General features: G+C 42.4%; 2 long non-coding RNA genes across 2 annotated transcripts; one reads left to right on the forward strand and one right to left on the reverse strand.

Moving 5' to 3' along the window:
* The first annotated feature begins 281 nt into the window (after positions 1-281).
* On the forward strand, positions 282-11,469 carry LOC116664776. The gene is made up of 4 exons (XR_004321205.1): positions 282-408; positions 3,578-3,675; positions 9,268-9,372; positions 10,488-11,469. It is a non-coding gene; the product is annotated as an uncharacterized LOC116664776 (long non-coding RNA).
* On the reverse strand, positions 3,979-26,972 carry LOC116664775. Its single transcript, XR_004321204.1, has 3 exons — positions 26,814-26,972; positions 25,449-25,494; positions 3,979-4,601 (listed from the first exon to the last, which is right to left on the reverse strand). It is a non-coding gene; the product is annotated as an uncharacterized LOC116664775 (long non-coding RNA).
* Between the last annotated feature and the right edge of the window lie 25 nt (positions 26,973-26,997).

Below are 26,997 nucleotides of genomic sequence, written 5' to 3' on the forward strand. Positions count from 1 at the left end.
CTTTGATTATTTCAGATACACTTTGAAATGTTTGAGCTCTCCACCTCAAATGTTTTCTACTTCTAGTAACAAACACTTATGAACTTCCATGAGGCAGGCACTGTATGTTCTAGAGACTGAGGAGTATCCAATAAAAATCTAATTTTTTTGCTGATGGGAATGAAATTGCTGAGTAGTGTAATTGGACGCCAAGCAATCTGGACAGAGCGTACTGCCAAGAGCTAAGTCCAAATGTTTCCTGCCATTGTGCAATCTCACAAGCAACAGGTTTTGGAGGTGTTGCCTTCCCAAGGGCAACTTACTGATGTTGATTCTGGAGCACTTTTTCGAAGCATCACAGCGGGAACTCATGTAACTGTAACAGCATGTGCAGGGAAACTAAAAGAATTTCCACCTGAACAGCGACAGGTAGGAGGGTAGGGAGTAAGGAGCCATGGCTGCCAAGTTTGAGTCTTTTCATCCAGCTGAAACTCTGTTTGCAACAGTGTGTATCTGAAAACTGGGTACACAATTACGGTGTTTCTGTGTCTTCTTGTGTTTGCTTACTTACCAGGGTTCAAGACGAACTCTAAGCAAGAGTAGTTTGCAGAAAAACATTTGGTCACTGCGTTCCCAATAATTATAACTGATAACAAATAGCTATCAGTGAAGATAAAATTTATACTGTATTCTTAATCCAGATATTTTTAGTTGTATTAGTTTTTTTTTATTAGAGTCTAGTCGGTTTACAGTGTTGTGGTAATTTCCGGTGTACAGCATGGTGATTCGGTTGTACATATATATTCCTTTTCGTATTATTTTTCATTATAGGTTATTACAAGGTACTGAATATAGTTCCCTGTGCCATAGAGTAGAAACTTGTTATTTATCTGTTTTATATGCAGTAGTTAGTATCTACAAATTCCAAATTCCCAGTTTATCCCTCCACCCCCACCAAACTTCCCCCCCTCCCCCTGCTGGTAACCAGAAGTTTTTTTTTCCTATGTCTGTGAATGTGTTTCTGTTTTGTAAATAAGTTCATTTGTATTCTTTTTCAGGTTCCATGTATAAGTGATATCACACAGTATTTTTCTTTTTCTTTCTGGCTTACCTCACATAGAATGATGATCTCCAGGTCCATCTATGTTGCTGCAAATGGCATTATTTTATTCCTTTTAATGGCTGAGTAGTATTCCACTATATATAGGTACCACAACTTCTTTATCCAGTCATCTATCAATGGACATTTAGGTTGTTTCCAGGTCTTGGCTATTGTAAATAGTGCTTCTATGAACATTGGGGTGCATGTATCTTTTTGAATTAGAGTTTTCTCTGGATATATGCCCAGGAGTGGGATTGCTGGATCCTATGGTAAGTCTGTTTTTAGTTTTTGAAGGAAGCTCCATAGTGTTTTCTACAGTGGCTGCACCAAACTACATTCCCACCAGCAGTGTAGGAGGGTTTCCTTTTCTCCACAGTCTCTCCAGCATTTATTTTCATTGTATTAGTGTATACCAACCAAAAAAAGTATGAAATTAATGTTACTTGTTTATTAGAGTATGGAAAGAGCCTAAATTTTGAAGTCTTTGACACTGTGTCCAAATTCTGTCTCAGAAACTTAAATATGCTTCTTCATGAGTTATTTAATATCCCTAGGGTGGGTGGCTGTAGCTCAGTGGTAGAGCATGTGTTTAGCATGCATGAGGTCCTGGGTTCAATCTCCAGTACTTACACACACATACACACACACACACACACACACACTCAAAACAACCCTCTAAGCTTCAGTTTCCTTATCTGTAAGGAAGGATTTTTCTGAGTTTTAAAGTTAGCTTATAAAAATACCAAGCAGCGAAATGTGGAAAGTGTTCAGTACCATCACTGATTCTCAGTGGCTGCTTCCCCTGATTAGTAATTCTCTTAACCTTAGATTTGTGTGGCCACAATCATGCAGCTCTGTCTGGCTATCTGGATTATACCTAAGGGATTTAAAAAAAAGGCAGGGGTCGGGAGGAGGGTAGCTGACACAGACCTGTCCTCACTATTACTTGAGATTTGAGACTTTTTTCCATTAAGGGAGATGAGCTATACTGAATCGCTCATACCCTCTTACCATCTCTCCTTGGTGACCAAGGACACTTCATTGTCATGGTACTAAAGATTTTTGATTTGGAGCTAAATAGCTTATATTGGTAAAAGGTGCAGGCTTTGAAGCCAAACTGCCTGGGTTCGGATTTTAGCTCTGACTTTATTCATTTAGTAGTAAGTACTTTCTAGATGCTGGCGTGGGGCTGAGAGCCTGGGGTCTAAAGATGAACACCTGTGAGGCGGGTAGAGGAGGCGATATGTGTATATATACATGACAGTCTCTCAACATGAAAGGACAGAGTGGGGACATTGTAGGGGCTGCCGAGGAGAGAATAACTAATTCTGATCAGGAGAACGAGGACAAGCTCCACAGAGGGAGGAACATTTAAAAATAAAAGAACGGAAAGTGGGAAAAGAAGAACCGCACTTGCAAAGGCACAGAGGCTTATTTCAGGAAATGACTAGACCAGTGTGAGCTGACGCAGGCTGTGTTGGTGGAGACGAAGTTAGAAAGAAGAATTTGAAATCCAGTTGGGGAAAACCTTCAGCACTAGTCTATGACATTTGGAGTTTATTCTGGGCAATAAATATCCAAAGATTTTTCAGGAGGAAATTGTGTGTGTGTGTGTGTGTGTGTGTGTGTGTGTGTGTGTGTGTGTCTGGCTGGCTGGCTGGCTGGCTGGCTGGAGGGACAAGGGAAAATGAAATTGAATGCAAGGAAATTAACTAGGGAACCAATGAGGTAGTTCAAATACAGGATCATGATGGCAATAGGAATAGAAAAGACATTGCAGTGGTAGAAATATAGAAATAAAAGGTCCAAGGACCAGTGGATTTTTTTTTTAAGTGAGGAAGAGAAAGACAAAATAACTGCTGTATTTAGCTTGGATGGCTCCATGCATCGTAAAGCCATGAACTGAGATGAAAAAAGGACCAGCAGTTTCCCTTTGAGGCAGTTCTAGGACATACAGGGAAAGATGCTCAAGGAGCAGTTGGAAATGCTGGTCTGGAGCTAAGCAGGGAGGGCAGGCACCCTTCACTGCTCCAGTACCATAAAAAGGACGTAACTAATTCTCTGTTATGTTTGGAAGGGGCAGGGTAGGTCACTGGGTTATTCATCTTTGTCTGCGTCTATGACGCAGGGATATAGAAATGTCAAAACTCTTCCCGCTGCACCGCAAGGCTCCTCTCTCCAGTTATCTGCCCAGCTCCTTCAGCTGTCATATCTTTGGCTTGCATCCCAGATCCAGTTATTCGGTTCCATTGTCTCCATAAATTTATTTGTGCTTGTCAGATTGTGTGTCCTGATTTGGGCTTGGACAACGCGAGTACCTTAGTCATCAGTTGTCCATAACCCTGCACACTCTGCCCCCGGTCTGCAGACACTTCTTCTGTTCTGCAAACACATTGACAATTCCTGACTTTGGCACTGAACAAACACATACCCCATCAGAGGTCCCAGTTTCTACCAGAGTCTGTCTATCTGACAACTATTTTTTTTTTAATCCAGGGGCTCTCAGAAAAACTGATTTTACAAATGGAAGAAGGAAAGAGGTGAGGAGGAAAACAAGATGGATTAAGAGAGAAGACCCCAGGTGGAACTTCCAGGTAAAGCTGGTCTGCCTCAAATACCCTTCAGTGGTAAAGGCGCTAGGTGAGAAAGCAGATAGGGGAGCAACTAGCCAGGTCTGAAGAGCACTTCATTCTCTAAACAGCGCTGTAAGATGGGCGCTGATAGTGCCCCAGGGCTACAGATTCCACGATTGCTCTCTGTGTCACTGCCTGAAACTCTAGATTCCATTTCTTTAAAAAATGCAAACAACTCTGGGAAGGTTAAGGAGTTTAGGACTTTCACATAGCATCATAAATTAGCAGCTGCTTTCCTGAGCCAGCTACTGAGGGAACGGGAGATTGGATGCAGGACACAGAGGACAAGGCTGGAGGGGAGAAGAGGACTGTTTATTTTTTAAGGCTTGGACAACTGCCAGGGGCACTGAATATTTAATTACTACCGCAGGAAGAGGGTAACACTGAAGCAGAAAACCTCCCATAGAAAAGGGGCTTAAGGCAGCTTGAGGGCTCTTGGACTTCATCCCCCAAGGAGAGCATCCCTGGGGTAGAGCAGACGGTGCCCTGCCCCCCCCCCCCATCCTACAGCGCCTCCTGCAAATCTAAGTCCATACTCTGCCAGCGACACAGTAAGAGTCTTCATGGGTAATTAAATAGAATGTCTAATATTCTTTATGTGGCAATATGTTCTAATTCAAACAACCGAATGTACAAGAAACTTTTGCAACTCCATCCATGTTTAAGTCGGAAGCTGACTAATAAGAAAAACAGGTAACTTTTTTAAACGCTTACTAATCACGGGTAATTGTGTTTACTCCCTGCCATCGCGCTGGGGGACTGCTGCTGTTGTCACCATGCTCATTCTGTAGAGAGGGATGCAGCTTCAGAAGCCAGGATTCAAGGCAGCAAAACGAGGCACTCCTTAGGCAGGACACTCGAGTCCAGTGGCCGTCATTGTTATCCTTCTGTAAAGGAGAAAGTGTTGTCAGTCAGCGCGACAGTTCTGGGCACTATCTTCACAGGAGGCGGGGGGAGCCATGACTAAAGGTGGAGATCTTAAAACAACATAAATGTCCGTCGACAGATGCCTGGATAAAGAAGTTGTGGTATATTTGTATTGTGGAATACTACTCAGCTATAAAAAAGAATAAAATAAAGCCATTTGCAGCAACATGGATGGACTGGAGAATGTCACTGTAAGTGAAGTAAGCCAGAAAGAGAAAGAAAAATACCATATGATACCACTTGTGTGGAATTTTTATTAAAAAAAAAAGACACAAATGAACTTATTTACAAAACAGAAACAGCCTCACAGACATAGAGAACAAACTTATGGTTACCAGGGTGGGGTGGGGGTGGGGATGGATAAAATGGGAGTTCAAGATTTGCAAATATTAACTACTACATATAAAATGGATAAACAAAAAGTTTCTTCTGTATATAGCATAGGGAACTATATTCAGTATCTTAAGAAAAAAAAAAAGGTGGAGCCAAGTGAACAGGGGTTCAAATTCTGAGTCTGTCACTTATAATCTGAGTGACCCTAGACCAGTTTCCCATTCTGACTGAGATATTCCTCTGTAAAACGGGGGAAACAAGGCTGAGGATGTAGCCATGGTGTGTAAGTTAGACCAGCTGACAGAAATTGTGCCTGAAACTTGATAAGCGTTCAGTCCATGGCAGCAGCGCCTCTGTCTGCCATCCCTGCCTTGGTGGCAGATGTGTAAGCTCTGGGGTGGGCATCTGGAAGTACACAATACTGAACAGGAAACTGCAAGGATCTCACCAAAACGGTAGAGCCTGATACTGCCTTCTAGATCTTCTCTGGATTCTTACACAGAATTTCCCCCCAAGTAACGACAGGCAGGCAAATGATCAGAAGCATTTCCACTCAGCCTCTAGCAGTGGCTGGCCTCAAAGTGATGTGGTTATATTTATAACCCTCATGGGGATTACCTACAGTTGACAAAAGAGAAAAATTATGCAAGTTCTCAAGCTAGATCGGTTGAGCCATTGAGATCAATCACTAGGCTGAAAAAAAAACCCAAAAACAAACAAAAAAACCACACAGCAACCTCTTGTATTTGGCTTTGCTATTTTGTCTTTGGGATAGAAGGCACTGGAATATAAGGGGAGAAACACAAAAGATTACAAAATATTCCAGAAACCTTTCCATGGATTTGTACGGTTACCTACACTGGTCGTAAATGGCTCAGGCAGCAAGCCCGGCAGTCTTGGACAAGTTACCTAACCTCTAGCTTCAGGTTCCTCATCTGTGACTCTGGAATATTGAAATCCTGTCTTGGCAGAGTTGGAAAAGTCAAATGATCAGCAGACATTTCACAGCTCCCTCATCTGTTCTTCCAGCACACCTGTGCTCCGCTCCTGGGGCGCGACGGCAAACAAAAACCGGCCACACTCTCTCGCACAGTTTATTGCCTCTCTAGGAGGGAGGGTTGCACGTGTGTGGGAAAAGGGAGGGAAAGATCTTTCTCGGGAGTGGAATCCATGGAGAGGAGTAAGACTGTTAAGGATGCAGTAGAAACTCAGGTTTTTCATCAAGTCTACCTTGTTTGAAACTAAACTTTCTGAACCTGTGAAGATGGCTCTGTCATCACTTTATAGACGAGGGAGCCATGTCCCAGAGAGGTTAAGAAGCTGCCCAAGAGCATAAGGCTGGTAAGCAGCAGAGTCAGAATTCAAATGTGTCCCTCCGATCCCACACTTCACAATGCAAATGCCCTTAGGGAACATAAGCCTGTTGAACTATTATCTCTCTCCAGAAATATCTTTGCATTTTTCCAGGTTTTTTTGACATTAATGACTAAAGTGTTCGATCCAACTGTGGAGACTCAGGGTCATACATCATCGCACCAAGGCAAGCTGGGGTCATACACACACACACACACGTCTTGTTATGTCTATGTGCTACCACATTAATATTATTCTAAAACATACACAAAAATAAAATGTAGAAGAATAAAATAAACAATATTTTAAATAATTCTCATTTTAGTTTGTCTATTAATGGAACAGAACACACTTTATTTTATGATGGATTGTGCCGTATTATATCACAAGATTTTTTTTTTTTAAGTGGAGGTACTGGGGATTGAATGAACACAGGACCTTGCACCTGTTAAGCACACACTCCACCACTGAACTATACCCACCTTCAATTTCACAAAGCCTTGATTTAACACTGGGATACAGTTACTCAAAGCCTGATACCACACCCCTGAGAAAGCTACTTCACCAAAGCCAGGAACTGGAAAGCTCAACCTTAAACTCACAGATTCTTTGGGCTACTCTATGGGGAAGTAACCAAGGGACATGTGTGTGGCATAAATATGTTCAGGGTCATTCCCCATCTCTTTACAAAGCTTTTGTGAAGATCACACAATTTAAGATCATACAATGGGGTAGGGGGAGATACAGCTCAGTGGTAGAGTGTGTGCTTAACATGCACGAGGTCCTGGGTTCAATCCTCAGTACTTCCACTGAAAAATAAGCCTAATTACCTCTCCCCACAAGAAAATGTTTTTTTAAAAAAAGATAATACAATATATGCATAAAGCCACTTAACCCCATGCACACAAACTGCATGTAAACTACCAACTTCACGGTGGGCAGAGAGCGAGGGAGTGTGGAGGGACTGTGTCAGCCCCTTGGAGCATCCACTCTTTTTCATTTTCCATCAGAGACACATGACCAGCTAAGGCACTGACCTGTGTCCACCAGGCTCCTAGGTATTAGCAAAGTTTTGTTTTGTGTCTGTTATATAAAAAGTAGATACAATCAGAATTCTTTGTTTCCCCTGCAACCTCATGTGTTTTCTTACATATACCCAGTTCAGAGATCAGTGCTTCAGGGAGGTGACAAGCACTCTGCAGGTTGTGAAGGCCCCATGCGCCCAGCCTCAGGCTTGTAACCCAGCAGGTGCCCCAAGCAGATGCCGAAACCCAAGCCCTAACTGTAGTGACCCAGTTGGGTCCTGGGTCCCAGGTTCCAGATTCCAGGCATGATGGCCACTAAACAAAGTCCTTACTCCACCCACTGAGGGTAAAGGGAAACCTAATCATTTTTTGTTTTGTTTTGTTTTGTTTTCTCATTAACTCAGTGGTTAGGCAGGACCAAACTGAAAGGCTACAGGTGTTCAATTCTGCAGTTGGACAGGGCCATTTATAGGCAGCAACTTACAATACCAAGTCACCAAGAAAACCATTTGGAATACTCTTGGTTTCAGGAGATGGGACATTCAGCAAAACACATGGCCTCCCTATATCTGAACTACCTTGTCTGTGAAATGAAGAGGTTAAACCAGGTGATCCTTGCCCCCAAATCTTTTAATTCTATGAAATAAAAAGGAAACCAATATGAGTTACCTCTGGAAATTCATAAATTTCATTTGCTCCTTTGTAATCTTTTATTTTTTAAAAAAAAAAGCTAAGAGAAAATGTTTAATACTTTTCTACAATAAGGATTACAGAATCTGTACCCTTGAGTTCCAGCTGCATCTCAGACAGGATTCAGAATTTTTGGACTTGGAATCAGAGCACGTATAGACCATCGCATCACGTCAGCGGGATCCAGAGCAGCATGCTGTAATCAGTTACATTAGTGTTTCTGCAGTGAAACATAGGCCTTCTCACAATAAGCAGGATAAAGACGAAAAATAGTGTTACAGTGGTTCAAGTTTTACAGCCAAAAAGTTTGCCACATACTTCACAAAAATCCTTCTGTTTTCAGACCTCTTTTGAACTTCAGAATTGCTTCAAGGGATTGCAGACACGAGGTGTGTCCTCACTCATGCTAGCCCCTAGGTAGTCATTTTTCATGTGTGGTGTAAATCAACCTAATATTAGTAAGTTCCAAATACTTCACAACCTTCTAGTACTTGGATTATTCAGAACTTAAATGCCAAAATTCACACCCTTTCTAAGTTCTTCCAGTAATAAATCACTATTGTAGAAGAAAATTAGGATTGGTCTAATTTGATCCTTTTCAAAACCAAGACTTGAGATTTTTGCAATCGGCTTTCTGAACATTTTCAGGATTAAAATTAAGAGGACTGGACCGTAATCTCCAGTTACACTCTTTCTCCTCGCTTCCTAAATAAAGGCGGTGCGTTTATCAGAACCAACTCCTCCCTCTTTGGATTCCTAATAACTAGTGTCCTTCAGTGTCTCCCACTCTGCAAGTCCCCGGCATGAAGCCGCCTGCAGAAATTCAGCATGTCAGCATCATCCCACTCAGATGGAGCAAAGACGACCTGGAGAAAATGTGGACAAAGATGTTCAAGAACTGTCTAGTCCTCTTTTTCTGGGAGAAACCTTCCCTTAATTCCTGGCTTCATGGCTGCCTGTAAATAGTGAGCAGGGAGAGGAGGTCTTGGCGCCAACATCCCCTTCGACCAGGAATGTGCTTGGACAGTCTACAGTCCACAGCTTACCTTCCATTATCCACACGGAATGGGGGGGACCACGCATTTTAACTGACCAATTATGATAACCATCTTTTCTCAAGGTGAGCTAGGTTAATTTTCCACTCCTTTTACTGTATTTTCTCAGCTCACCTTCAAGTGGAAATTCTAATGATTTTAAACTCTCACCCCTTTGTCTGGCTCTTAAGAGGAAAAGAAGTGAGAAGCCCGAATCAGCTTTCAAGTCAAAATGTGGAACCATCAAGGGACCATTTCCCCCTTTGCTTTATGACACCATGACCTCTAGAACAAAGGTACGTACTCAGAGGCATTACATATATTTAATATATGTTTATATATTTTTTATATTTTTAGCCACTGCTGTGTTATTCAAAATATAAAACTTAAATATGCTCCATGAAGATCAAAATATCGCATGTCTTTTGCTTCACTGTATCTTGCCATAAAAACAGTCGCACCATTGGTGAAGAAAATTAAAAGGGACTGACAAGGCTTGTTCTTGTAATTGTGCTTTATAATTGATTGATTGATTGCTGTCAGCCATCAATATCACTCTACTGTCGGTCAATGTCTTAGAAGGATAAATGGAAAATTGGAAGATTTGATTAGTTACTATGAATACTCACAAAGATATAAGTAAATTTCAGCTAAAATAGTAGAATGTTGCCTTAATTGAAGGTGCACCATCAATTGCTGCTTTAAATTAAGTGTTTAGAAAATTGAGTGAGTGAAAAAAAAAAAAAAGATACCTTATAACTGAAGAAGAAAGGTAAGTGCACGTTCCTGCAAAGTGCCGAACGTTTATTATAGCGCCTTATCCCCAGCTGTAATCACTAGTGGAAAGTGAGCCCAACTACATCCTCCTGGAGAAACCCTCGATGAGCTTTCACCCCTTTGTGGCTTTGAGAGGACACGTCACCCACCTTTTGATCCTATCTCCAAGTTTTGGGTAACTTTTTAAATAGTTCCCCCTGCTGTGAATACAAGTAATAGCTGAAGATTATTTTTGATGACAAGCAAAGGCTGGCCTCCTTCTCTTTGTTCTGATTGTTACACGGTTGCACCAAGAGTGTTGTATTAATTTGTCAAGTGCAACTCTCAAAATAGCCACGGATTAGAGTAATTATTCTGCTATTTAATTTGATTTTAAAATTACTTGAAAGACTCTTCATCTCAGTGTAAGATGTTTGAGGAGCACTCCATTTTTCTGATGGAAAAGAAAATCAGCAATTAGCAGTAGCTTTGTCCTGCCTCTGTGAGAGAGAGTATGTGTGTGTGTGTGTGTGTGTGTGTGTGTGTACAGAGGGCACCCTAACACCTTCACTTATCATGCTCAGTTACTTATTTAGAGCCCCCATGTTTCCAAAATGGTTGCAGACTCGCTCCCTAAGTTCTTTTTTCTCTCCAGGAAAGAAGTTCAGTAGATACTTGCCTCTGGATGTCCCAAGGGCACCTCAAGTTCAAGCTCATACAAAGAGATAAGCTGTTACCCTTGCCAACAAACTAAGCCTTCTCTCTGTGGGCCATCATCATTCTCCACTTGTTACCAAAGCCAGATACCCAAAGTCGTGCGCGGTCTCTAGCAGAGTATAATTTTCAAAATGAGAAAAATCATGATTACTGTGTAAATATAAAAGGAACACTTGTCAAATATGCTATTCAACTCACTCATTAATGGGAGAAATAGTAAGATGTTAAGACTAGTGTGATGACCAAATGAGAACGAGATAATGAAGAAATATTAGGATGATTGATGGATTGAATTAAAAACTAGCCAATACCCTAGAGGGCAATCGAACATAATCTTTGGGGTCTTCTTCCTGCTGGACAGAAAATATTGGCATCTCTACCAGACAAAAATCTGTAAGTTAACAGGTAACTTCTCTACATCTAGGAACTCCAGCCACTAGTAAACAACGAGTTGAACAGAGTACATCCTGTGATGACCCTTGGGCAGGTTTTTGCCCTTGTGTGTCATCGATGAGCGGTGCAGCCTTCTTCTATACCTTGTTCCCAAGTTTGGGAATTTTCCTCAGCATCTCCTGACTCTTCCCTGGCCCCTAGGCTCTCAATTTCTGTCAGTTTTCCCCCTATGGCATCCCTGCGAACATCCCCTCCATTCATAATGCTACAGCCCTCATTTGTATCTTCATCCTCTCACCTTGGCTTTCTTCCAAAATCATCTCCCAAATTCTATGCCGTTGTCAGGGGAAACTGAAATCTGATCAATGTCATCATGTTTTAGCCACTTTGTCTTTCTCTATCTGACCTGCTTGACTTAGTCTGATCATCTCCAGGTCCATCCATGTTGCTGCAAGTCTGAGCCAAGCATTTCTCATTTAGCAAAACGAACCTTCAAGTGTATACGGCACAAACTATGATCAGGAATATGTTCTCACAGGCCTCTCCCAAGGAATTACTGGAGAACGGTTGTCAAACACCAAAGTGCCTAGAGAGAGGCAAACATAGGGGTAAATAGCGAGCATATATATATAACTATATATATATATATATATATAGTTATATATATATATGTTATAACTATATATATAAATATATAGTTAGTTGAAGAACTAAGAGTAAATGTGAGTTAAAAAGGAGAAATATGGAGGGGTTATTGGGATCATGTATGTTAAATTTTTTTCTTCACTGTTTTATGAATCACAGTTGGTGGTACAGTAAACATTGTTTCTTGGAGAGTGTTGTGTGTTGTTATGAGGTATGTTAGTTCCGTGAGTACGTATGAGACAGTCCAATTCCATTATTTCCTTGAGAGCCCAAATTCTGCTGTGGCAGAAATACAGTACAGCTGCAGTATAGAAAAGGTCAAGGAAAAACCCTACAGTCCTGCATTTGATTTGGAAATATCAGTATGAACTCATGAAGTGTTTTATCTTTAAATATATAATTGCTAGCTCTTTCCAAAGTAAAAGTCCAGAAACCATGAAGAACCTCAAAAAGCACACCTCATTCTCAGACCATAGTCTTAAAAAACAGTTTCCTGTTCAAATAAATCAGAGCACCTTGGAGAAATGCCTGCTTCAGGTCTGGGGCAGGAAATGTACAAGACAAGCCTCAAATATCTTCTCATACTAGAAAGTGAAAAAGCTGTCAAAGACTTTAGGGTGAGGGCAAAAGGACTTAAGAGCCAACCTAGAGGCCCCCAAGGCCAAAGGGGGGACAATTTGAGTTTCAATGAAGATAAGAATTACAATGAATTAAAGCCCATCAAATATGCTTCAATCCAGGAGTTCACATAATATTAAAAAAACAAATTACCTTCTGAGAATGACAGGAAACCAAAACATTATTTGTAAAGTAAGTAAATAAAAATAGACACTTATCCTCACTTTCGTGTATGAACTTTACCAATGGGTTCCTTAAGAGCAGAGGAGGGGAGATTTTCTTATAAAATCATTTCAGCTTACAAATTAAAATGAAAGATAAAATCAGAATATCATCATTTGGCAACCTCTAATAAATGAATGGATCTTGGGATTTGTGTATCAATGGCTGCTAGCATGAAAGAAAAAATAGAAGTAAAATTGGATTATGATCAAAATTCTGGCAGTGACACTTCATCCCAGAAGAAAATGGGGGAAATTCTTGTGAGCCAAGGATTTCCTGTTCAGTGAAACTGACCCTGAGGTATAAACAGCACAGATAACCTATCATCAGGAAAACCAGAAATTGTGTGTCTTCTGATGAAGGAACACAACATCACCCCAGGCTGGCCGAAGGGACCGCAGCTGAGTCAGATCAAGCCTCAGGGCACAGCACCCAGCGTCAGCGAGGCCATGCCACACCTAGAAATCTCATGCGTTGCTGGAGTTGGAACAGCCACTCTGCACAACTGTTTAACGTAACAGTACTGATTAAAGTCAACTACTTTGTGACCCAGCGACTCTGTGCCCAAGTATGTTTACATCCAAGCTGAGTCCTACCTAACGTGCACTACCTCACACAACACGGTTAAATTTCATAGCGTTGGGTTGAGCAAAAGAAGCTGATCGCAAAACGTATGAACGGTCTGGTTCCATTTACATGAAGATGAAGAAGGGGCAGAGCTAATGTTATGGAATTATGAGCAGCTCCTCGCTCTGGGTGGGGGAGGGTCGGGTAGAGCCTGGGAGGGAACCTAGGGGAACACTCTTAGGTGTTGGAAACAATCTATATCTTGTTTGGGGTGGTAATTTTTCCACTGTACACATTGTAAAAATTCATTAAACTCTATGTACTGAACATATATTACATCCAAATAAGAAAGTGTAAATAAAAAACAATGAGCTTAGCGGGGTGGGTAGAGCTCGGTGGTAGAGAGCATGCCTAGCATACACGAGGTCCTGGGTTCAAGCCCCCACACCTCCATTAAACAAATGGATGAATATACCTAATTACCTCCCCACAAAAAACCCCAAAACAAACCAAAAAAACCAATGAACTCAAATATATACTCCCACAATTTCCAATCCTGAGTAACCATGCTGATAACGTTCTTACTCATTTCTCTAGTATGTCCTATTTACCCTGCAAATTTGTCTACAAATTGGGCTAAAGTTCTGTTACAATGTATCTAATCTTCACTTTGAAACAAGTCTACAGTTTCCTCCTATGCCCCTTATGTATAAAGATTCTGTGACTACCAAAACAAAAACAAAAATAAGTACAGCGAAGTATCCAGGCGGTGGAAGTCAATAGAAATCGTCGTATCTGGCGTCTCTTGGTCATTATCTGCCAAATGGAGGCTTTCGCCAAGTCTCTCCTTCTGTGGGTGCTTCTTTCTTCACATGCTGAAAGGAGGGAGTAACACACACTGTTCGTGTGTCTCAGAGGTTAGGAGGTTACGTGGGAAAGTGATTATGAACATGCTTTAGAAATCAGTGATGCGCTTGTCAAATGCAGCCTTTTATAACTGGTGCCTATCACAGTGTTAAAAAAAAAACCAGAATAAATGCTTAGTCAACAATGAAGAATTAATTGACTATTACTAGCCAGCCAGCCAGGCTGCTTGAGGAAACCCTAAAAAGTCACATCCTCAGCACAAATTATTTTTAAACATTTCCCTGTCAACACCAGTACCAAATTGTCGAGTTTGTTAAATTTCCAAATCAACCTTACAGAGAATTTTTACATGAGTCAAATACATGATCGGTCTCTTCAACTGGGTAATGGGCCAAAGTGGATTAAGTCAGAAATAAGCCTGCAGCTGAAATGTGGGTGGAAGGCTGTTCGCTGCACCTGACAGCAGGTTAATCCGAGTAGAGGAGAGGTGGTTGCAGCTGGGCTGTTGTAAAGTCCATGGGAGGGATCTTAGAGAGCAGAGGAATATTTTTCCATTAAGGTCAGTTTCACTCTGACTGTTGAACAGAGATATTCTTTTCTCATTTGCACATTTTTGTCTCTTTGATGTCACAGTTCTGAAGTTTTAAAACATCTCCACCATGTAAATTCTAGTTCTTCTTTACACCCTCCCAAAATCCAGAAGTTCTCTGTAAAAAGAAGAGGCTATGAATTTGAAAGCACTGAAGATTTGATGTCCATTCATAGAAATTTTTCTCCCTCTTCCTTTCTCTCCTTCCCTTTTCACCTCCTTCCTCCCCTTCCACTCCCCTGTTTCCTCTATATCCCATGATCACTAGTCCACTCGAAAAAAGTGTTTGAAGATACTGCTTACCGATCATTAGGAAGAGCTCCTAGCATCACTCTCCTCCTTAAGCAGACCCAGACTCAGTCCTCCTTCTGCTACTGCCTTGACCTTCTGCTACTTAATTGACCCTGATCAACTCACTCATCCTTGCTGTCAACAGGGAGCTGACAATGCCTCCCCGTCCCCCTGCAGGGATTGCTGGAAGGTCACATGAGGTAATGCACGTGACAGTGCCTTGACGAACGGAGAAGACTGATCCGAATGTCAGGTGTTATTATTAATAATTCATGAACCAGAACACTGACTGGTGTTCTCTAACCAGAGTAAATTGGTTCTTGGGTTTAGATTTTCTATTCCAGTTTAGTCTTATGAGAAAATGGCTTTCACTAAAAACTGGAAACGTCAGGGTGGCTCATTCTCAACAAGTGGTTTGCAATGCAAGATGCTGAAAATTAAAGACCTAACTGTGTCAACAGAGACAATGAACTCAAGGCTAAAGCTTATTGTCCAATGTCCAAAAAAAAAAAAAGTTAGAACAAAAGGCTTTTAATAATCTCCTCTGTTGAAGCTTTTGGGAAGGAGCTGAATGCCATGGGGAATCAACAGCCGTCTAGCGGGATTTGGTGACATCAGTGTGAGTCATGCTCGTGTGTAAAACTAGTCTGAGGTCATTTTCAGCTAATCAAATGGGTGGCTGGAGAGAGGTGTCATTCACTATTTATTACCTCAACCAGCAACAAAAGGACTGGATTTAGTTCATGGAAACCAAGCGCTTAATGAATCAGGCTAAATGAGAGGGTGGTGGTAATTGTGTCATTACGGCCCTAGTCCTGGGGATCTGTCTCCTTCTTACACCGGCCCTAAGGCAACTTTTCCAAAGGTGATTCTATGGTCAGTTAACAAGCTTTCTGCTTTCAGCTGTAGGGCTTTTCTCACTGCCATCACTGAGAAGTGGTTTCTGGGTTACCAGGAGTTTTTTCTGGGTCATTGGAGGTGTTCGTTATTGGTCTGCAAAAATGGTGATGCCCGTTAAACTCTCCTCCAATGGCAGGTGTCTAATCAGCCAGTTGATGTGCCTCCCAAGAAAAACGAAAGCTGATTGTACTGAATGGCTTCTGGAAGCCAGCCTCATTTTCTTACCATGCCACCACATCAGACAAGCGCACAAATTATTACAATTTAAGGAAGGTGCCAGAAAAGACACCAAAAGTGCTGTGGAGGTGGGGAAGACAGAAGGACTGAACCTTCTTGTGTCTGCAGGGCAGGCTCAGGAACCTCTCTTTGGAATGACTCTTACAGGCGTTCTTAAGACAGATTGAAGTAGAGACAGAGGGGAAGAGTTAAAGGCTGGAAGTAATAAGAATCTGGGAAAACCATGGTGGCAGGGCTAGAAGAGGAGGGATGAATGAAAGAGTTGTTTTTTTTTTTTTTTTAAGACAATACAGATTGAGTAGCAAAAGCAACAAAAGTTAAAGAGAACATCGGCTTTCAGTCGGGGCCTGTGGGAAAAAAGTGAAGTAATTAAGCAAAGTGAAGAAGTGAGGGGGAGGGGAAAGATGATTTGGGTTTGGGATACGCTGCTTGACAAGGCATGGATACCTGGGTAGAGAAAAGACGAAAAGGCAGGGAGTCAGACCCAGGATGCCGTCTGCCCTCCGCAGTGAATGTCTTCTGATGGAGCATCGTTGAAGATTCAGGGCAAGATGCCACTTAGGAACCATCTAGGTCCAAAATCTTGGTTGCCAGTTCCAGGAGGTAGAGAAGGCGGACAGGAATGGGAAACAACATGGCGCAGAACAGTGGTTCTCAAACTTGAGCCTCCACCAGTATCCGCCTGCAGGTTTGTTCAAACACAGATTGCTGGGCCCGCCCTCAGTTTCAGATTCCATAGGTCTCAGGGAGTGGCTGGGGTGTGGGACCTAGAATTTGCCTTTCTCACCAGTTCCCAGGTGCTGGTCTGGGGACCACACTTTGAAAACTGCTGGTGTCGAGGAAGAAGTACGGGCTTTGGGTTCAGAAGAACCTGAGGTCAGTTTCCAACTCCATCTAGTTACCTAAACTCTCTGGAAGCTTCAGTTTTCTCAAGTGGAAAAATGAAGAAATGAGGGGAAGGTATGGCTCAGGGGTAGAGCTATAGCATGCACGAGGTCCTGGGTTCCATCCTTAGTACCTCCATTAGGTAAATAAGTAAATAACCTAATTACCTCCCTGCTAAAAAAAAATTTTTTAAATGAAGAAATAAACTACTGACCTTGAAGAGGAAAGGGTACGTGTGTGTAACTTATTAATAGTGTCTGGTGCACAGGTGGTGTTCAGTGTGTGATCTTACAGGTGGACAGGTAGGAGGCAGATAAGATGATTGGAAGGGAGGGAGGTAAGCAGACAGTCATACAGGAGAGCAGGAACCTGCCAGATGCAGGCAGGGACAGAGGATATGACAAGTTGTATGAGGAAATTTGTGATCAAAAGGAGATACGTCAGCGTGGTTGCCTGAGCCGACAAGCCTTCAGCCCAGGTTCTTTTTCACCTGGTGCCTGGGTTTGCCAGCAGGGTTACTGACTATTTGAGGAAACAGCTGGGGAGCAAGAATAAACACGGTAGCTACACAGGACCCAATAAAAGATGATAAAGCAAACCGTGATGGTGCTTGGGCTTCACGGCCCAGGCTGTGGGGTGACCATGGCAGGTGCATTTCAAAAGAAGACACACACTCCTAGTCTCAGATGCCGGCCGTGGGAAGCACAAGATGGGTGCAGACCACCATCACCCGGACTCTTCTCCTTTTCCGGGCAAGGCTGAGGGCTTAGCAGGGTGCCACGAGCGTTGAGTATGAGCAGGAAATGGGGAGAGAAGAGAGAAAGGTAGCAAGTTCCACTAAATGCAGGACGAGCTGCATCGTCTGCAGGGCCCTCGGCAAAGTAGAAACGTGGGGCTGTGAGTCGGGAAGTATTAAGAACTTCAAGATAGTGTCGGCATGCTGAGCCAGGCTCGGGACCATCTCAAGTGTGGAGCCCTGTTTGCACAAGTCGCACGTCCAGAAGCTGGCTCTGGTCATAAAAGCACGGTATCGCCTGCCGCACCGTGTGTCTGCAGGACGTGAGGACTGGGAAAGTGAGGAACCTGTGTTTGCAAACTCTGTAGCTCAGCTCACTGGCTCTGGGAACCTCTTAGAATAAAAAAGAAACTGCAAGAGAAAGAAAATCTCTTCTCCCCCGTGTAGAATCCTTTAAGTACAAACTGGTGTGGCCCTCTGAAGTGTTTGGGGGCGCTCCCAGGACACTTTCAATATTGAGAAAAGTGAATGCCTTTGTAAAGGGGCATGCCTTTCCCACCTGTGACCTCGTGTCTACCTGCCAGGCTCAGGAAGGGATGTGAATTTGTTAGACCTGGTTTGAAACTTGGTTGTGAACAGTCAAAAGTTCCTTGTCTGGGATCCATTGTCCATCTTAAGATTAAACTTTTCCATTCATATGGTTTCTGCTGGCTAGTTAAGTATGCATTCAAACCTACTCTAAAACCTCCCTCTCCAACCCACCACGGCTTCCTGTCCACGAGTGTGGTGCAATACCTATATTAGGCACTAGGAGGCAGTGTTGTCTAGTTGTCTGGGTGAGGCCACATGTCAAGGAATTTTTTTTTCCTATCTCAGTTTCACTTACTAAAGGACTTTGAACCCTTATTGTAAAGAGATGAAGGGACACCGAATTGGCTACTTCACAGCAGTGTAACTTGATTAGCTTTATGAAGGGCACTGCAAAAAACAGAAATGCAAATGTACTTTTGACAGCCAGGTGCCATTGTTAACTTTGTGTGACATAAACCATTCGACCTAAAACCACAGGGTCCAATTCTGGTTTCAAGACAGACTGAAACAGATTCTAGTGAAGGACTGACCTGGAACTGAAGAAGAGCTCAGTTTTCTTCCCCCAACCCCTCCCCTCAGGTGAACTTGAAATGCCGCATAGATCAAGGACCAGGGACCAGCTTTGGGGTTCTCATGGCTTAAGGCTAAACAGTTTTCCTCTGGTGGCAAAACAAAGTAGAGGTGACACTGAGAGAAGCTAGTGATAGTCTAGCTTCCAAGGCAACTCACCAGAGCTTAAAGCAGCCTTGCGAGCAATTCCACCCTGACCAGGACCACAAATCCCTCCTGATCCCACTTCCTGAAAAAGCCGGCAGTCCCATTCCTGTGGGTAGAGAAGGAGGCACACACTGTCGTCTGCCATCTTCTAGGGTATTAAAGGAGACACAACTAACTGTACGTGATACTGTATTTAAGGAAACAATATGAATTACACAGTCCCTGCCCAGGTGGGGTAGGGAGGGATCCCTCCAGACAAAAATAATCTAGCTCCACAGAAGGGTGGCCCTTGAGAAAGGCCCTTCAGTCAGAGGAAATAGAACAGTAGAAAAAGAATAACTCGGTTCAAAGGGCAGGGGGTAGGTAGCTATCCATGAGAACACCTAGAGAGATGAGTTGGGGCTTATTGTAAAAGGCATTGAAATGCCAGGTTAGAAAATGTGGAATTTAGCATATGCAAGTTAAGAGCCACTTAAGATGTTTAGAAAATAACAAATAACTTTTTTTCATTGAAGTACCATCACTTACAATGTGTCGATTTCTGGTGTACAGCACAATGTCCCAGTCATGCATATACATACATACATTAGTTTTCATATTCTATAAAAGAACTATTTTTGATAAGTGTCTTGGAGGGACATCTGTAAAATTGAATGAAGGAAATACGAGCAAGGAAGCACTTAAAAAAATTATCCCCCAAATACACCTGAGTTGGGGTAGGGGAGGCTCAGGCTGTTTGCACGGGAATTCCCACTCCCTCACTTTGGGCTGTGTGACCTGGGGCAAGCTAGTTAACCTCTCTGAGCTTATCACTTATCTGTAACGTAGGTTAACAAGAATATGAGATTCATGAGGAAGATGTGTAGATTCCATGGCTCTTAGCACGGTGATTGGCATACAGTAAATGCTCAATAAATACTAGTTATTGATGAGATGAAGAAGAGAATGATGTTGTGAGGAAACTGCTGCTCAGAGCGATCAAAAACTAGCAAGAGGTAAATCTGGGACACAAATGAAGTCTTCTGACTCAGATCCAGTATTTTTCTTTCTTGCCCATACATTATAAGAATTTGGGAAAGTCCTAAAATATCTCCTGCCATCTCGTGTGTTGATCTTCATGTCAGAGCACAAATTCGTTCATAAATATAGAGGCTGTCACAGCTCCATTTTCATAACTCTGAAGAAGAGAGCTGCATTCATTCCTACCATTAAGCGATTTCCAGTGACTAGAGATTTTATACAGCTGGGGATTTCAGTTGTCTTTCAGCTGAACCCATTTATTTTCATTTCAAGAAGTAAATTTGATGGTTTCTGGAGAAATGCCCTATAATAAAACGGACTTAAAGTTTTTTTTCCACTTTAGGAGATACATTCCACTTTTTTTTAAAGTTTTCTTCATTTTTGAAGTTTACTTTTGCAGCTGCAAAAAAAAATCACATGAGTATCTGACTATCTTGTTTATGCAAGTGAAACAAATAATCGAGATACATGAAGTCTTGGGAAGGTAACCGTCTGTAACTTCAGGCTGTGACAGTATCATCTGTGCCACGTGACAGCGTAATAAAGTTCTAACAGCAAAAACAAACAAACCTTTCACGAAAGTGACTAAGTCATTTTACTTAACTCAAAGCAAGCTTACTACTCTGTTTTTCTTTGGCAAAAAATATGCATAATTTTTTATGTATAATTTTTTAAATTCTACAATGCCACATGAGGAATAAAGAAACTCATAGTATTTGGGCTGGAAATGACTTGTGTGATACAGAGATGGGTGATGGGAAAGACAGAAGGTTGGAGAAGACAGGTTAGAGAAGATCGCCGTCTTGAAATTCTTGCAGAACCCTCCTAGCATGGAAGAGCTCGACCCATTCTGTAAAGTTCGAGAAGCCAAAACAAAGACTTAACCATTTGAAATCCACAGAAATTCCAGTTCAATTTTAAGTGCAACTTTTGGTCAATTAGAGTGCTCAGAATGGAACTCAAGGGGGAGAATATAGCTCAGTGGTAGAGTGTGTGATTAGCATGCACGAGGTCCTGGGTTCAATCCCCAGTCCCTCCTCTAAAAGTAAATAAACATAGTACCTACCCCACCCCTTGCCAAAATAAAATAGTTAAATAATACAATTTTAAAACACACCAAAAAATAAATAAATCTTCACTAAAAAAAAAAAAAAAGAGAGAGAGAGAGAGTAAAAGGAAAATTAAAGGAATCCCCTAGCGTTTTCTGACATTGATGGTCAGCCTTGTCAACCAGTTGGTAAGGATGCTGTATGTTATTTTTTGAGGTGGGTTTTATTTAATCAGTTTTTTCTTCCTTTATTTATTTAACACCTTTATTGTGATATGATTTCTGTACAGTAAACTACACATATTTCAGATACACATTTTGATGAATTTTGGTAGATGTAGACACCCATGAAACCACCACCACAATCAAGATAGCTAGCATTTCCATCATGATTATTCATTTTAATGGAGGTACTGGAGATTGAACCCAGGACCTTGAGCCTGTTGGGCATGCACTCTACCACTGAGCCCCCTGAGAAGGATGCTTTGAAAGGAGTCTCTGCTCTAGACAAGGCCCACTTCAGGACAGGACCAGCAGACTGCCTCAGGTGGAGGCCGATGAGGCAGGGGCACCAGGGAGAGTGGGGAGGTCTCTCTCCCCCCCACTTCCTCCCAGGTTCCGGGAGAGAAGGGGCGTGAGCTTCTCAGATGCACGACAGCCCAGACTCAGCTGTGGTTATCAGGGGCAGACAGAAGCCTCCAAGCCTGTCTTGATTTTTCCCTTATGCTTTTCTGCCTGAGCATTTAATCCCTCTTTCAGTTTCAGGTCAGCACAGTGGCAGATATGATCAGCGACCATTATCCCTGTCCTGGGCTGGTTGTCAACCCGGGAGAGAAACAGGATCAGCTCTGGGGAATCACCTCCCGGGCGTGGCCTCGGGAGGCTGCAATTGCCTCTGTCAGGAGAGGTATAAACTTCCACTTCCCTCTCTGCCCACAGAAACCAGTGTGCAATGCTCTTCCTTTGCATTCCTCTGGGCTGGTCCCAGTGAGAGCGAGGCTGGCTCTGGACAACGAGGAAATTAAAGCAGACTGCCCCAGTTACAGTGTCTCACTGGATCCTCGTGGCTGCCATGGCCCCTCCCAGGTCTGCTGGCCTCCCCCGGGCACCTCGGCCTGCCCACGCCAAGGCCATCTCGGGTCCTCAGCTCCTGTCCACTCTGAAGGACTTGCCCTGGCCAGGTTTGACGGATGCCTTTAGCGCTGATCCCTGACTTGGCCATTATCTTTCTGATGAGGTTACCCATCTCGCTTGCACATTCCACCTGGTGTTGCCTACACCCCCGGTGCACCATGCGGTGTGCACAACCCTGGGCCAGGGAGGGAGTGAGAGACAGGTGCCGTCCTGCTTGGTGAAACACCTGGTTACTTTACACTTTGCATAAAGAGAACTTTGCTTCAGGGAAGGCATAATGTATAAATGCTGAAAATGCGATTGCCCTTGAAAAAGGAGAATGTCTGTTCCGCCCCATTTGGGGAATGTTTGTCCTTAATCCCTATCGTTCAGGCTAACTACACGGCGAATTAGCCGGATCTTCTCCTTGCTCTCATCTGGCCACCTGCCTCGCTTCCTAGTTATTTCAAAAGTGCTTTTAACAGCATCTTCACCAATGAAAATGGTGTTTTTTTAAAAGGTTTTTTGTTTTTTACTATTAGGTTATCTGAAAAGAATACATTTTTATATTTTATGTATTATTGTATTATTTTATTTTGGCAGTGGCGGGGGGTAACTAAGTTGATATAGTTTTAGAGAAGATACTGGGGATTGAACCCAGGACCTCATGCATGCTAAGCATGTGCTCTACCACGTAAGCTATACCCTCCCCCTGAAAGAATAAGGTTTTACTAAGGATTGAATTGGGTATCTTTGAAAATGGTAGACTGAGAACATTTAGAAAAGCTGCCCAACGCGTAGGAATACTCTGCATAAAGGCATCAGGGGAACTGGCTGCCAGACCAGACTTGCGGGGCTGAGCTCTATACCAGAGGTGAGCTCGGGGAGGAGTGTCCGGCTGCCAGCCCACTCTCCGCCCCGTGCGTCTCCTGACTCCTGACAAAGCTGCAGAAAGATTAAGAAGCTGAGCAGACACTGTGACGGCCTTGTGAGGGGGACTCCCCTCTTGCCAGGCCCCCTGTGCCTTCAGTGAAATCCTGCGTGTGGCGGGCGAAGTGCCTGCTGAGAGACCGGTGAGCGCAGGTCAGTGATGGGAGCTCCTACAGTCTCCCTTCCTGGAAGCAAAATTAGGAGGTAAGACTTTGCTCTAGGAGTGCGTCAGGGGTCCTGGCTAAGCTCAAACTGGAACTCAGAGTACAGGGGACGGCCATCAGAATTCCTCCGGGCGCCCTACTGGCACGAATTGGTATGAACAGAGGCCCTGGTGTTGGGGCGGGGGGAGACAAAGGGTGGGGCGCGTGGACGCCTGGGGAGGATGGGCCAGGTGAGGGTGAAGAGTGAGGGTGGCTGAGCACATGCCCTGGTAACTGCTGACTGCGGCGTTAGGCCCCACAGGGGAAGATACAGGGTCCCAAAAGGCTCTGGCTGGTAAAACTCTGTCTGAGAGCTGTGTGGCTCTGAAGGCCAGTTGACAGACCGAATCACAAAGTGCGTGGGAGGCCTGCCTTCTAGGTTCTACCCATCTGGCCCTCTCAGGACTCAATGTGGCCACCTGCAGGACAGCAGGACCCGGTGGAGTGACTTGCTCAAAATGGGCATCGTCGCAAAGGCCAGGGTGAGATCCCTCAGAAGAAAGACAGGCAGAAAGACATAACCCAACCCTGACGAAGCCCAGAAAGCGCTTGGAGAGTGAGGGTGGGTAGGGAGAATAAATGGTACTGAGTTATTTCATGAGCACTTGTGAATGGAGGTTCAACATACCTGTGACGTTGAGCCTGGGGCCTTTAGCAACAGATAAGTAATAATTTTATGAATGAAAAATTTTCAGAGATTACTCTTTCATAAATGTACAGAAACTCAAGTGTTGAAAATTACCCTTTTCTAATTAGGTTATTAGTTTTTTGGGGGGGTTGGTTGTTTTTGCTGTTGAGTTGTAGGAACTCTTTACATATTTTGGAAATTTATCCCTCATCTGCTATGTGGTTTGCAAGTATTTCCCCCATCCTATAGGCTGACTTGTCATTGTGTTGACTGTTTCCTTTGCTGTGAAGGGTTTTAGTTTGATGTGATCCCACTTGTCTGGGTTTGCTCTGTTGCCTGTGCTTTTGGTGTCATAGCCAAGAAATCATTGCCAAGACCACTGTCACAAAGCCTTTAAAACATGAGCTGAAGACTTGAGGAGACATCTTTCCAAAGAAGACGTACAAATGGCAAAAAGTGTATTAAAAGATGCTCAGCATCACTATTCATCAGGAAAATGCAAATCAAAACCAAGATGAGATATTACCTTACACCCGTTAGGATGGCCATTATCAAAAGAAAGGTAAGTGTTGGTGAGGATGTGGAGAAAGGGAACGCTCGTACACTGTTGGTGGGAATACAAAATAGTTCACTCACTGTGGAAAACAGTGTGGAGATGCCACGCAAAAAATTAAAAATAGAACTGCCATCTGACCCAGCAATTCTGCTTCTGGGTATTTATCCAAAAGAATTGAAATCAGGATCTTTTCATGTGCCTGTTGGCCATCTGGATGTCTTCACTGGAGAAATGTCTGTTTAGGTCTTCTGCCTAAACCTTTGTGATTGTGTTGTTTGTGTTTTTGTCATTGAGTTGTATGAGCTGTTTATCCTGGAAGTTAAGCCCTTGTCAGTCACATTGTTTACAAATATTTTCTCCCAGTCTGTATCTTGTCTTCTCATTTTGTTTACAGTTTCCCTTGCTGTGTAAAGGCTTGTAAGTTTAATTAGGTCTCATTTGTTTATTTTTTCTTTTATTTCTATTGCCTTGATAGACTGACCTAGGAAAACATTGCTATGATTTATGTCAGAGAATGTTTAGCCTGTATTCTCTTTTAGGACATTTATGGTGTCCTGTCTTATTTAAGTCTTTAAGCCATTTTGAATTTATTTTTGTGAAATCAGGATCTTGAAAAGATACCAGCACTCCAGTAATTGACCAGCCCAGGAATTCAGAATTCGCACTGCAGCGTTAGTCACAAAAGCCAAGATGAGGAAACAACCTAAATGTTCATCAATGAATGTATAAAGAAAATTGTGTATATAAATATAATGGAATATATTCAGCCAGAGGCTGTGGGAAGGGGTAAGTGGGGAGTTCTATTTTAAAATTTTTTAGAAATTGTTTTATATTTTTTGTGTGGGAGGTCATTAGGTCTATTTATTTATTAGTTTGTTTTTTTTTTTAATAGAGGTACTTGGGATTGAACCTAGGACCTCATGCATGCATGCTAAGTATGTGCTCTACCATTTGAGTTATACCCTCCCCCCTGAGGAGTTCTTAAATAATGAGCCTAAGTGTCAGTTTGCAAGATGGATAAATTCTAGAGCTTTGCTGTACGACGTTATCCCTAAAGTTAACAATCTTGCATTGTACGCTTAAAATTTTGTTAAGACATTAGATCTCATTGTTATAATAAAATTAAAATTAAAAAGATCATACCTTTTCTTCAATTCGTTTTGAAGTTTCTGCTGTCAATCAGATTTTGCTGAAATTACAAGAGAAGATTCTGCCCTCAAAGAGTCTTACCAGAGAGACATTTAAGGAATTTTTGTTTTAAATAGCAAGGTACACGGACTGTTTAACTAGCAGTGAAACTGACAACTGGTATTCCTCTTGTTGCATTTCACGTTTCATAATTCTAATCCGTAATGTCACTTCTCTTCCCAATTCCAACTGACATCTTTTTGATGTACATTTTGGGTTGATGCCTGAGGACATTTAAAAACAGTTTAGTGCTGAGCATAAGCTGAATATATTCCCAGAATTCCTCTGCTAATCAATTATTTATCCCTTACAAATGCTAAGATCAAAAATGAAAAAAAGTGATATATTTCAGCTTGACAGGAGGTTTAAGGAGACCAGCAGGAACAAAATACCTTTGAGCCTTAAGTTGGTAAAAAACGAGCTTCCCAACTCAGGTATACTTTATCTAAACGAGGCAAAGATTCTCCTTTGCCACCAGTAGTTAAAAATAAATGTATAAATTATGAGGAATCTATAATTTATATGGAATATTTTAGTCTTTTGGGATTTTCTAATAGAACTAGTAAACATACTGTGATTTTTTTGTTTTAATTTGAAAGGTGATAAAAATGCTAAATCACCACTTGAAGTAGCATCTTTTTATTTTTAGAGGGGGGAGGTAGTTAGGTTTGTTTATTTCTTTCTTTCTTTTTAATGGAGGGGCTGGGGGTTGAACCCAGGACCTTGTGCATGCTAAGCACACACTCTACCACTGAGCTAAACCCTCCCCCTTCAAATAGCATCCTCTTATCCATGAACTTATCTTTGTCTACATACATTTTTAAGTAGGCTTTATTTTTTAAAGTAATTTTACATTTACAGAAAAATTGAGAGGATAGTACAAAGACTTCCCATATACCTTGACGCTCATTTTCACCAATTATTAACATCTAACATTGGTATGGTGTATTTGTTATATTTAATAAATCAATATTAATATATTATTATTAGATAAAATCTGCACGTTATTTGGATTCCCATTAGGTTTTCCCAAATGCCCTTTTTCTGTTCCAGGATCCACCCAGGAAACAATGCTGAATTCAGTTGTCATCCTTCCTGTGGCATCTCTCAGCTTAACAGTTTACCGACTTCCTTATTTTGGGTGACCTTGAAGGTTTTGAGGAGTGCTGGTCACATATTTTGTAGAACGCCCCTCTGTGGAAATTTGCCTGATTATTTTCTCACAGTTAGACCGAGGTTGTGAGTTTCAGGAGGAAGAGGACACAGGTTAGTGCCTTTGTCATTACATCGTATAAGGAACGTACTGTCAACGTGACTTACCACGGTGGACGGAAGCTGACCTCGGTCATCTGGCTGAGGGGGAGTCTGTCAGGTTTGTCCGCTGGAAAGTTAGTTCCTTTTCCCTGTCTCTGCCCACCTTTCTGGAGACGTCACTGTGCACAGCCTGTTCTTAAGGACTAGGGAGTCTCGCTCCACCTTGAGAACCAAGCAGCTGTGTGCATTA

The sequence above is a fragment of the Camelus ferus genome, chromosome 7 (genome assembly GCF_009834535.1).
Source record: "Camelus ferus isolate YT-003-E chromosome 7, BCGSAC_Cfer_1.0, whole genome shotgun sequence".
NCBI classification, from domain to species: Eukaryota; Metazoa; Chordata; class Mammalia; order Artiodactyla; family Camelidae; genus Camelus; species Camelus ferus.